Genomic DNA, 12,854 nt, shown 5'->3' on the forward strand with positions numbered 1-12,854 from the left:
GGGGTTGGACTAGATGACCTCCAAGGTCCCTTCCAACTTCTTCTTCATAATAATAATAATAATAATAATAATAATAATAATAATTAATAATAATAATAATAATAATAATAATAATAATAATAATAATAATAATAATAATAATAATAATAATAATAATCTTTTAGAGATACATTGATCTTTCAGTTCTTCCTGTTGTCCTTTTATGCAGGAGGGAGGGACGAATAACTGCTTAATTTGACGTGCTCTTCTTGATGCAACATTTGCAGCATGCGGAAAAGATAACTAACACAGGTTTTAAATGATGGTACTAAATTATTACACAGTTGACGGATTAAAATCAGGGCATCCACGTTCCACTACTCCGGCAACCCAAGGGAGGGAACACTCCGCGGCCCATCTGCATTTTGCCACGCCCACAATCCTCTTCAAACCAATCCCAGCTCGCTTTCGCTCTCCTCCGGCCGGCTCAGGAGGCTGGCCCAATAGAAAGGCTCTGGCTCTTTTCTCAAAAAGGAGGAGGAGGAGGAGGAGAGAAGCCGAGCAGCTCTCCTACTCCGAGGGGCTGCCGCTGTTGGGAGATTCAGTGTCACTTCAGTGTTACTTTCCTCGGCGCGGTCCAATTTCTCCCCTTCTGTGCCTGGAGCGAGCGAGGGAGTCAAACTGCCGGGAGTTTCGCAGGTAATCTCTCTTTTCCTTCTCCGCCCTTCTACGAACCGATCGAGCAGGTGGCGGAAGCCCGGCCAGTCGTAGCCACACAGTCCGCCCGGTTCCTCCTTCCTTTTCTGCTCCGCATCCCTGATGTGGTGTAAGAGAGGAGACGTTATTTCTTTGAGGCTAAATACGTCCACGGCCATGTTCCCTCTTCTCAATCCCTGAAATTGATCAAAGGGAACGAGCGTGCTTGGCAGAATGCATTGCTCGGCGGCGGGCTGAACAAAGACCAGATAATACAGTAGCCGCTTCACCCCTTCTGACCTTTCGGTAGCTTGGCTGGCCTTAGTTTAGGCTGAAAGGAGGGTGATCGGAGTTAGAGTGTAGCTTGCCTCGTCTCTCTTTCCAATCTCTGTTAAAATATAATTTCGGCGGCGGACATGGGGAAGTCGGAGAGTGGCCGCTTACCCTCCCCCACCCAGGGCGAGATTAGCACTTTTGCGTATAGCTTGGATGAGTGGGTGAGGCGTGAGTTGTGGTTAACTGGTGGCTTGAGGCACGGGTCATAGCCTGGGGATGTTCCACCCGAATGTTCCTGTTGTACAATGCAATCGACTACCAGACTCCTGATGGGAGTTACTGTTAAGGAAACAGGCATAGCCTTGGCTGCATCCTGTTGCTTTGCATCCTGCCATGTTCAAGCATTCCTTCTTAGGATCTTTACCTGGGCAGTTCAAGCACCTGCTTAAAGGAGAAATAATTGTTCCCATCATATGTCCCAGCCACCTGTCAAAGGGCTGCCAGAGGGACTGCTCCACCAATCAAAACCCAGTCTGCAGCTCTGGCAGCCTTAATAGACGGGAAGGGGAGAGTTACAACTGAAGGGGATGTTACTTGGATTTCCTCCCTGTGAAAGGTTATGACTGCAAATTAAAGCATCTTCTAAGAATGCACTCATAATAACCCTGGGGGAATGGGTGGAGATGAAGCTTTCAACATATGCAAATTCACAATATGTCTTGCTTGCTATTCTCCTGCTTTGAATGCATCAATTACTCTTATACTTAATGAATCCAGCTAAATCTGCTTGTATATTAATAATATTTTAGATGGCATTCTCAAGGATAGAAAACTGAAAAGACAATTTATAACTTGTCTTGGTTTGTCTGATGGAATTTGGAAATGGGCATAGGAAAAAAGCAGTAGTAAAAATAGAATGTAATATATGTGGGAGTGGTAAAACTGTTTCCTAATTTAGGGGTGTTGTTTAGCACAAAGGGGGGGGGGGTATTTTAGATTTTTCTACCTGAAACAAAGCAATAAGTGTCACCCAACTCTGGACCCCAAATCAAGATGCATAGATTCAAAAACCAGTCTTGACATTTTCTCATTGGGGTAGAAAAATTCATCTGCAATTCTCCCTCTCCCTGGTAGTGAAAATATAACATCAACACTGAGGAATCAAGTAATTAGCAATGCTATGCGTTCATGAGGGACGTGGTGGCTCAGTGGGTTAGGACGCTGAGCTTGTCGATCTGAAGGTCGGCAGTTTGGCGGGTCGAATCCCGAGTGCTGCATAGCAGAGTGAGCGCCTGTTACTCGTCCCAGCTTCTGCCAACCTAGCAGTTTGAAAACACGTAAAAATGCAAGTAGAAAAATAGGGACCACTACAGTGGGCAAGTAACAACGTTCCGTGCGCCTTTGGCGTCTAGTCATGCCGACCACATGACCATGGAGACGTCCTCGGACAAGCGCTGGCTCTTCAGCTTTGAAACAGAGATGAGCCCCTACAGCCCCTACAGTCGGAAACGACTAGTACGCATGTGCAGGGGAACCTTTACCTTTACCTATGCATTCATACCATCTAAAATTAGCAACCTCTTACCTAATGGTAATGCTAGCCAGGACCCTCAGTTTTTGTTAATTGGGAAAGGACCTAATGTCACTGGGAAGGATGAGAGGTTATGTATACCTCAAGTGTAAAAACATCTTGGAGCACTCCTCACCTTAAACCTTTATTATATATGTGCACACATATCGCTTTCTTTAAAAAAAAATCTTAGAGAACTAGAAGCCATCCTGAAAGAAAGGAGGATCAAATATTATCTTTTATCATTTGAAGACTTCTGCCTTTATGATGGGGGAAAAAACTTTGAAGCATTAATATTGTGTTGTCCTTGCAGTAGTGAATGCCTCAGCTTATGTTATGGAATGGAAAGATCAAGAGGGCTTTGAACAAACAGTGTTGCCAGTTCACATTTGCAATTATTTCCTGAAGAGTAAACCTGTTGGATTTGGTTGAATTAATATTTCACACTAATCCTAGACATTGTAATTTTATGTCAGTGGTGAACAATATTTAGAAGTCAGGGACTGATTTTGGAAATGGAGGGGGTTAATGGCTACTGTGGGTGGAGCAATTATAGAAAGCTAGTATAACATTTTGTTTCTTTCCCAACTCTTGGGGATGGGTGATATTTATGAGGTTACTTTTTAAAAATGTATTTTAGGTTTTATTGCCTTTTTCATGTAAACACAGTGAGACACTGTTCTAATACATTGGTGTAATTGTACCGCTGAAATTTAGTACTAAGGTGAAAGAGGATTCCACTGACTGCATGTAGCCTCAGGTTGCCTGATCCTTTTCTGTGAGATAGGCTGAAATCTGAGGATCTGGATAAGCAAAGGCATAAAAGACCATAATACAAGATAACTGGAAGGAATGCAAGCGCCAGTGAACTCAGCATTAAAAAACTCAGATAAATGAGTGAAGCTTGAGAGAAAAATAGAGAAGATGAAGGAAAGAACTTGAGAAACAGTCTCAACAAAAAGGAATCAAATTAAAAGTCGAAATCGAATATCACCAGTATATAAAACGTTCTCTTTAGGGTTATTATACAGTCATGTGAAAAAGTAAGTACAGTCAATGTATTTTTTTTAAAAAAATTGACATGCCAATATTTTATCTTTATTCAAAGCATATAGAAAGATAAAAGTGATTTAACTAAACAAAAAAAAACCAATTAAAAATTGACTCTGCAATTATTTATTCAAACAAAAAGGGGGATAGGTCATTTCTTTCTGTGAAAAAAAAAACCTTGATTCCAATAGCTGATATTGTCCTCCTTGACAAAAGAATCTCAAGTAGGTGTTTATAATAACTATATTTTCTCTGACATTGACCAGGAAGAGTTTTTTTTTTCATGTAGAATTTTTTTCAGTTGGACAATGTTTGAGGCATTTCTTACACACACAACCTATTTCAAATCGCCCCATAGCGTCTCAGTGGGGTTTAGATCTGGGCTTTGAACTGAACAGTCCAGAACCATTTTTTTTTGCCCAGCCATTCCTTAGTGGATTTTCTGTAATTTTAGAGTACTTGTACCTGTACTTTTTGTTAAGTATCATTCTTCTGACAGATGGCCTTGCATTATCCTTAAGCTTCTTCTAGAACAATGAAGAATTCATAATGGGTTCTATGATAGGTGTTGCCTGGGCCCTGATGCAACAAAGCAGTCCCAAACCTTAACATTTCCAGCACCGTGCTTTAGAGTTGGTATCAGCTTCTTCTGGAGAAATGCTGTCTTTTCATCAACCATTTTCTGGTATTGTGGCCACTTGTACATGATCTTCTGAAATGATTGATATGCAATTGTTTAGCAATCTTTTTAAATCCCTTCCCAAACTCAGCATCATTATAATATTCAACAATCTTCTTTTTGAGGGCCTCAGAGAGCTCTTTCACTCTAGGTATGGTGCTAAACACATCTCGACAGCAACAGCAAATAAAACTAAATAGCTAAATGAGGGGTTTCTCTCAGATCCTTTCTAATGATGTTCTAATCATTTGTACCTGGTCCAGTACACCTGATTCTAGTGTTAGATATTTGATTTAGTGATAAATGTAGAGATTTGCTTACTCTTTCCAAATGCAAAATGTGCATTTATATTTATTTAAATTGTACAATGCATTGCAAGAAGTAAATGGTGCATGATATTTATTATATTATATCCCCTTTATGTATTATACCATTGTTGTTGAAATGATCAAATATCTGTACATTGAAATATGTTGAAAAAAATTCAGTGGGGTGTACTTAACTTTCTCACATTACTGTATATCCTGTTTTGATAAGAAATGCCCCATATTGGGCTTCTGTGAAGTTGTTCAAGCTAATTTACACACACACACACACACACACACACACACACACACACGTACGTGTGTGTGTGTGTATGTGTGTGTGTGTGTGTGTGTGTGTAGGTCTTGGCGTATTCGGGTCTTTTCCCGTGTAAGATTGATAGTGTCTTGGCAACGTTTCGGCGAGGTCCCACTCGTCATCTTCAGGCTGGTGTCTTCAGCTTCGTGCGAATCTGAAGACACCAGCCTGAAGATGACGAGTGGGACCTCGTCGAAACGTCGCCAAGACAGTATCAATCTTACATGGGAAAAGACCCGAATACGCCAAGACCTACATACCTGTACCCGTGAAAATCTACGAAAACAAATACACACACACACACACACAGAGGTCCCCCTTTGCCTGGTTGAATTAGTAACAAGCAAGTTCTGAAACCTACATTCCCCAGCTTTGTCTATATTTTTATTCAAGCATTTATTCAAATGTTTGTAAAAAGCAGGTGAATCATATCACCTTTGCTACTGCCCAATCCTTTCTTGATCCCCATAATGAAGAAAATGACAAAATCTGCATCATGTCATCATGAAGCAAATTCCACTCCTCTTTATGTCTCAACATTGGGCATAAGAACATAAGTAATTGGGTTTGCATTGTGACATTATGATGCATGTGTTTCCATATTCCCCACCTTACCAGGGTCTAAATTGCTGCCCCCAAGAATGTGATCTTTAAAAGTATACTGCCTCTGGAAATGGAGTTTCAATATAAGGAGCATGGTCATTTGCTATTGTTCTTTATCTAATCACACTTTTAAGATCACTAAGCAACCAACCTTACAGACTATGGAGATCAATTCTTGCTACAAGATTTACAGCCCCTGCATTACTATACTAGGAGATAGCAGTCTCAAACAATAGTCCTTGATAGGAGAGAACAGCCATAAGATATTAGAGAATAGAACTATGTATTAGGCTTGTGTAGTCCTTTGGTAATAATTTGCAAAAAAAAATTGCTTTGGAGTTGTGTGACAGCACATTCTTGGAGTCATTTCTGAAGCATTGTAGCTGCACAGACCTATAATGGGTGTGCTTCCTAACCTCACTGTAGGTACAGCAGAAGATGTAAAGATGCTTTAAATCTTTAACAATGCTAATTCTGTTAACTTGTACTTCTTGACCTCTCGGTGGCTTCCGATGCCATTGACCATGGTATCCTCGTGGAGTAGCTTCAGGTCTGGGAGTGGGGGGCCTTGTACTATTCTAGTTCACTTTCTTCCTCTATGGCCACTCTCAGTTGGTGTTAATAGGATGAGAGAGAGCCTGCTCTTGCCCACTGCTTTGTGAGGTCCTGCAGGGCTCGGTTCTCTCTCCACTCCTATTCAACATCTACATGAAGCCGTTGGGTGAGATCATCCATCACATGGACTGAAGTATCATCAGTATGCTGATGATACTCAGCTGTATGTCTCAGCCCATGGTGAGTTAAGCAGTGTCGTGACCTCCCTGTCACAGTGCCTGGAGGCTGTCACTGTGGGGGGTGCAATGGGTTGAAACTGAACCCTGGCAAAACAGTGGCTCTGAGTTTGGGGTACTTTGGCCCACACAGAATTGCCATTTTTGGTCTTGGATGGGATGGCAGTGCCCCAAACAGACTGAGTGCGTAATCTGGGGGTTTTCCTGGACTTGCAACTCTTGCTCGAAGAGCAGGTGGCAGTTGTGGCCAGGAGGGCCTTTGCACAACAGTTTTGCCCTTTTCTGGACCAACAATCTGTACTCATGGTCACTCATGCCCTAGTCACTACCTGTCTTGACTATTGTGACATGCTCTGCATGGAACTGCCCTTGAGAAGCATCCAAGAGCTCAAGTTGGTGCAGCCCACATGTAGCAGCCCGCAAATTGCAGCAGCCCACATGTAGCAGCCCGCACCAGGAGCCTTGGTGGAGCAGTGGGCTAATGCCTCCTTAAGTAACACCAGCTGCCTGCAATTAGTGCAGGTTCGCATCCCACCAGGCTCAAGGTTGACTCAGCCTTCCATCCTTCCGAGGTAGGTAAAATGAGGACCCAGATTGTTGGGGGCAATAAGCTGACTTTGTAATAATGCCGCTTGGGTGTGTGTGAAAGCCCTAATAAGCAGGCATATACATAGAATGAAGGCTACTGCTAAGCTTGTAAGCCGCCCTGAGTCTTTGGAGAAGGGCAGGATATAAATGGAATTAAAATAAATAAATAAATAAAATCTCGGTGTACACATGTGTTACTTCTCCTGCAGGAGCTGCATTGGTTGCCAGTGTGCTTCTGAGTGCAATTCAAGGTGCTGGTTGTCACCTTTAAAGCTGTTCATGGCTTGGGGCCAGGTTATCTAAGGGACCGTCTCTTGCCAATCGTATCCACCCGACCCACTAGAGTGGGGAGGCAAGGAATGTTGCAGGTCCTGTCCCCTAAGGAAATACATCTGGCTGGACCCAGAAGAAGGGCCTTCTCTGTAGTGGCTCCCTCCCTCTGGAACATCATCTCTCCAGAAATTAGACTGGTCCCCATTCTGACATTCTTTCAAGAAGGCCCTGAAGACATGATTCTGCCAGAGGGCCTGGGGAAACCAGAGCAGGATGGAGCCCAATAAAGGGCTGATATGAGTATGTGTTGTCACCGGGGTGTGGAGTTATTATACTATTGTTTTATTATTTTATTATTTTTATTTCTTTTATGTTGTGTTTTTATTTCCTATAAGCAACCTTGAGTCACCGTAAGCGAGTAGGTGGCAATATACATTTTTAAAAATAAATAAATAAATAAAACTTCTTTATACTGAGACAGTTTCCTAGTAATAGAAAGGATTATACACTGAGCTGTTCCTAGTTTTAGCTATATTTGTCCAAATTCTAAATATTTCTCAGAAATGAAGGGAAAATGTATCTCTCTGGATTACTGAATCTGAAAGTCATACCTTGCAATCATGAAAAGCCAATGTTTTCCTGTGGAGTTTTCAAGTATAAAATATTCCATTCAGATTATGCCAGACTTGTTTCCCTTTTCAACTTGGGCTGTGCATTAGCAGCTTACTTCAATAGTGATGAGTTTAGCAAGAGTTAGAAGAGAAACATTATGTTGTTAAATATTGCCTTTTCTTTCAGAGAATCAGTTTAAGTAGTTGACATAGGAGATCTTTCCCCAATGGAAGAGGGTTTCAACTTGGTGAAGTAGCAGTTCCTCAGCAAGGCAGGGTAGGGGAAATGACACAATAATATGGAGAAATTGACCAAGTCTCTTATAGCTCCTGTTTTCCACCAAGAGGGAGTCCATGTGGCTTACCCCTCCTGTTGCTAAGCAACAACTCACAGATCCTCAACATAATATTTTCCAAATTCTACCCAGATGGCTCAAGTCTGAGATTAGTGAGTTTTGAAAGCTTCCGTATATACAGGTAGTCCTTGAGTTACAATGGCAATTGGGACCAGAATTTCCATCGCTAAACAGTGCAGTCATAAAGTGTGACATCACTTGGCAATCCTTACAGTCCCTGTTGCTGTTATTAAACAAGGATCAAGTAAGCACCTCCTTGCAGTTTCCTGCTGGCTTCCAACAACCAAAGTCATTGGGGGGAAAGAAGCAGGAAGTTGCAAGTTACAGGTAGCTTTCAAGCAGGCTGACCGGGAAGTAAGTGGCAGCTGCCAGGTACGAGATGGCACAAAAAGGGTGTGAGAGTGGCTTCCAGTCTGCATGTGTGGTGCCACCAGACATGTGGGAAGAAGCCTCTCCCCACCGTCTGATCTATCTTCCTTGGAGGACCCTGAAAAGAGTCAAAAGTTGCTCTGGAGGGGCGACCACCATGAGGAGGCCCTCCTTGTGATCACAGAAGGGCGGCAACCCTCCGTTTGATCTGGAGCAGCTCCTCTGGCCCAAAGAAGAAGAGATCGGCCATCAGCATGGCCGATCACTAAGCCATTCCCTGCCGAAAGCCAAAATCACCATCAAGCACAACGAAGCACTCTGGAGGATTTGGGTGCGACCTTACCTTTCTTACTTCCCTAATTACTTCCCTGTGTGCCAAACATGGAGACCTGATTTATTACAGCGACAATTAATGACTATAAAGGGGTCACTCTCTTTGAAAAATTGACAACTGGATGGTCTCCCTGGATTCAAACAACATGTGTAGGAAGAAAGGGAGACACATTTGAGAAGTTAAAGGCAATGATATGGAAGCCTGCCTGGCACAAAAAGAAACCTAGAGTTAGATTTAAAAAATGGGTGGTTTTTTTAATGTTGGGATTTGTAATAATAAAGCTTAAAATAGTGTGGGAAGTCAGCTCCCCAGAGAAGGAAATATTAAAAGGGCAGGAAAATATATTTCCTAAAAGGATCTTAAAGAGACAGAAAAGCATGCCCAGGTTTTCTTAATAGCCCCAAGTCTCCCTCCCCCAAGCGGAAACCAACTCTATAGAAATGCAGATGTAAACCATTCAGGGAGGTTGAAGCTAAGAAGACTTCTAAAATCTACATACCCCTGCCCCAGGGAGGTGGGCTGGGACAGACAACTAGCAAGAATCCTAGAGTGGCACACCTAGGCTCAGGACAGAATACGTGACAAAGGAAATACAAAGCTTGAAACAGGAAATAACTCCAGACAATAAAGTCCAGGGGGTATAAAACCCACTACTCACATGTGCTCAGTCCTTCTCTTTTCCTGTCGGATCCATCTTTCTGTCTGCCTTTCCTCCGCAATAAACTACAACCTTCTTCCCAAAGCAGTTGCCATGTTTATTCCCTGCTTGGAGGAACCATGATGAAGACTTTTCTTCCAACAATAGCTTTTAATGGGATAAGGGGAACTGTTAAAAGATATAAACTGATTTTATATTTAGGACCTAGATTTTTAAGGGAATGAAAATTAGCTACTAGAGCATAACTTTGAATTATATTATAGAACTTGGAATAACACAACAAAAGATACCTTGTTAATTATTGATAATTACAAAGCCTTGGTGGAGCAGTGGGCTAATGCCTCCTTAAGTAACACCAGCTGCCTGCAATTAGTGCAGGTTCGCATCCCACCAGGCTCAAGGTTGATGCAGCCTTCCATCCTTCCGAGGTAGGTAAAATGAGGACCCAGATTGTTGGGGGCAATAAGCTGACTTTGTAATAATGCCGCTTGGGGCGTGTGTGAAAGCCCTAATAAGCAGGCATATACATAGAATGAAGGCTACTGCTAAGTTTGTAAAGCCGCCCTGAGTCTTCGGAGAAGGGCGGGATATAAATGGAATTAAAATTAAAAAAAAATGATAGAATATGTTTTTGAAATGTAACAAGAATGCACTTAAATGAACAATGTATGTATTTCAGATATGATAACTACTATATAATGAAATAAGGGAAATTTGGGTTACCCGAAAATTAAGTTTCTTAGATACCATAGGCTAATTTGGAGCACTGTGTTGAAATTAGATAAAACTTAAAAACAGGACGTGGATAAGTATCTGTGGAAAATATATTGATAATTGTTCTAATTGATTCTGTCAAAACCAGAAATGTATTAATTTGATTTTGATATTATGATTAAGGGAATTGGAGAGGGAATTTTTGTTGATCTATCCTGACCTATGTTCAAAAAGATTTTGTTATTGGACTTTTGATTTTCCAATCACCACATTGCTTCATAAATATTTTGGATGTAAAATTAGAAAATTAATAAAACTTGTTTTTTGTGTTTTTTTAAAGGGTGTGAGAGTGGCCATGGAGGCGCGGTGTGAGAGCAGCAAGGCTTGGGGAGAATATACAGATGAGGGAGATTTACATGAGCAACTTGCAATCTTATCTGCCAACAGTGAAGGTTGGAAATTGCTATCATGTGAACACGGGATGATGCAACTGTCGTTTGAGCCAGTGGCCAAGCACCCAAATCTCAATCAAGTGCTTAGGGGTAATGGGATGGCCACAACTTTGAGGACTGGCTGTAACCATTACTCATTCAACACTGTTGTAATTCCAAACTGTCATTGACCAAGTGGTCATTAACTAAGGACTACCTGTATATTCCTACAAAACAACTTTTAAGAGGTGAACACCTGTGGCTACAAACTGGTTCATTGAAGGACCTGGTCAGTGCAATAACTGCACTGTTATCAGTGTACAAAAGTTATGTATATCTTTTTGCATTCTACTTGTAGAAATTTGTTGCTAGGAGAAATACAATTACTTGTTTAGTGACATATTGACTACAGGAGGAAATACCATTGCCTTCCTGGCTTGGCTTGGTCAATTGATTCATCCTGCTAAGCACTAGGAAGATATTTTTATACATATTAATTTAGTTTCCATTTTATTAATAATTAAAGAATTTTAGAGCAAGAATTGATCAAAATTAATTGAGTGAGCCTTTCTCTTTAAAAATTGTCTGATTTAAAAACTCTCCTGCCCTCCAAAAGACAAGATAATATGAAGCTTCTTTTCAATAAAAGCAGAGTTCATGGTAGTTTTACACACATATTTTAGTATATCTTTTGTATAAGCTTCTATTTACTTCCTTTTATAAAAATAGAAGATGGGATTTGAATTTGGAGGAAAATAATGTATTTTGTTTATGACTAAAATTTATTGTTTTCCACTCACAAATGGAATGCTCAGGCATTGTGTGAAAAAAACAACTTTTCCTGAATTGAAATGAAATGAAAAAATTAGTTGAGAACATCAAGAGCATTGCCACATAGAGAATGATGTTGGCATGCTGTAAACTGCTGAGAATCATTTGAAGTGAGGCTGCATGCATGAAACTTGAATTTAAAAAATAAATACATAAATGAAACAGTAGAATTAAGTTGCCTGAGAAAATATATTTTGGAGGGATATACCTCTCTAAGAATGAAATGTCATTTATCTCTTTATCTTCATGATGTTTCTTGTCCCTATTGGATGGTGTGGTAACTCAGCAGTTAAGATGCTGGGCTTGTCAGCTGGAAAGCCGGCAGCCTTGGTTCAAGACCATTGCCACGCAATGGAGTGAGATCCCGCCCTTGCTCCAGCTCCTGCCAACCTAGCAGTTTGAAAGCATGCAAATGTGAGGAGATAAATGGGTACCATTTTGGTGGGAAGTTAACAGTGTTCTGTGATATTATGCTGGCCAAATGACCCAAAAAATGTCTTTGGACAGCGTTGGCTCAATAGCCTTGAAACGGAGATGATCACCACTCCCTATAGTCAGCAACAACTAGTGAAATAAAATCTGCAAGGACTCCTTTACCTTTACCTTGTCCCTATTGGTTCCTAACTGCCGTAAGTAACTAACTACAGGGAAGAACTTAACAGTGTCTTTTCTGAATTCTTCCTTTGCAGTTAGTAATGTTTGGTATCTGATACTGTACTGCAATATGGTGAAAGTGGAAAACTAGGTTATATCACAGATTACCATGTTATTACACTGAATAGTGCAACCAACAATCTGAGGACCCAGATTGTTGGGGGCAATAAGCTGACTTTGTAATAATGCCGCTTGGGGGGTGTATGAAAGCCCTAATAAGCAGGCATATACATAGAATGAAGGCTACTGCTAAGCTTGTAAGCCGCCCTGAGTCTTCGGAGAAGGGCGGGATATAAATGGAATTAAAATAAAAATAAAATAAACAACAAGAATTTCCCTCAAAGAGAAAAAAACTTGATTTACTAAGATCTAATAGGAAAAGAACAGGAAAAAAACCCCTCTGTTCTCATTTTAGGTGACATAAACATAAGGGAAGTGGTAAAAACAATAGTTCTGCTATCTAAATAAATTATGATTACATATGCTAAGCCATGGTTTAAACATGGACTATTAAATAAATCACAGTTGCCTGGACTTTTTCAATGTGCTAAACCATTAACTTATGATTTATAGCCCACACAGACTCTACTTTAGAATATGTGAACTAGGAATGTAGTGGATTACATCTGAAGAATTTCAGAGGACCAAGTTAAAGTATAGTTTAACCAGCAGAATTATGCTATGTGATTCTATACAGCTATTTCAATGCATAAAATTAATGACATGGAGATGCAACCTCATGTGAATCTCATTGGATAGACTGTACATAC

At 40.8% G+C, this 12,854-nt stretch overlaps 1 protein-coding gene across 1 annotated transcript in view; it reads left to right on the forward strand.

Annotated features, from left to right (window-relative positions):
• Positions 1-626: 626 nt before the first annotated feature.
• Positions 627-12,854, forward strand: part of STON2 (stonin 2) — a gene marked incomplete at its 3' end in the record, with an annotated part of 29,006 nt that continues 16,778 nt past the window's right edge. Inside the window, exon 1 of the mRNA XM_081323516.1 lies at positions 627-678. The remainder of the gene's footprint in view (positions 679-12,854) is intronic.

The sequence above is a fragment of the Vipera berus genome (assembly GCF_964194415.1).
Source record: "Vipera berus genome assembly, chromosome: 1".
Taxonomy (NCBI): Eukaryota; Metazoa; Chordata; class Lepidosauria; order Squamata; family Viperidae; genus Vipera; species Vipera berus.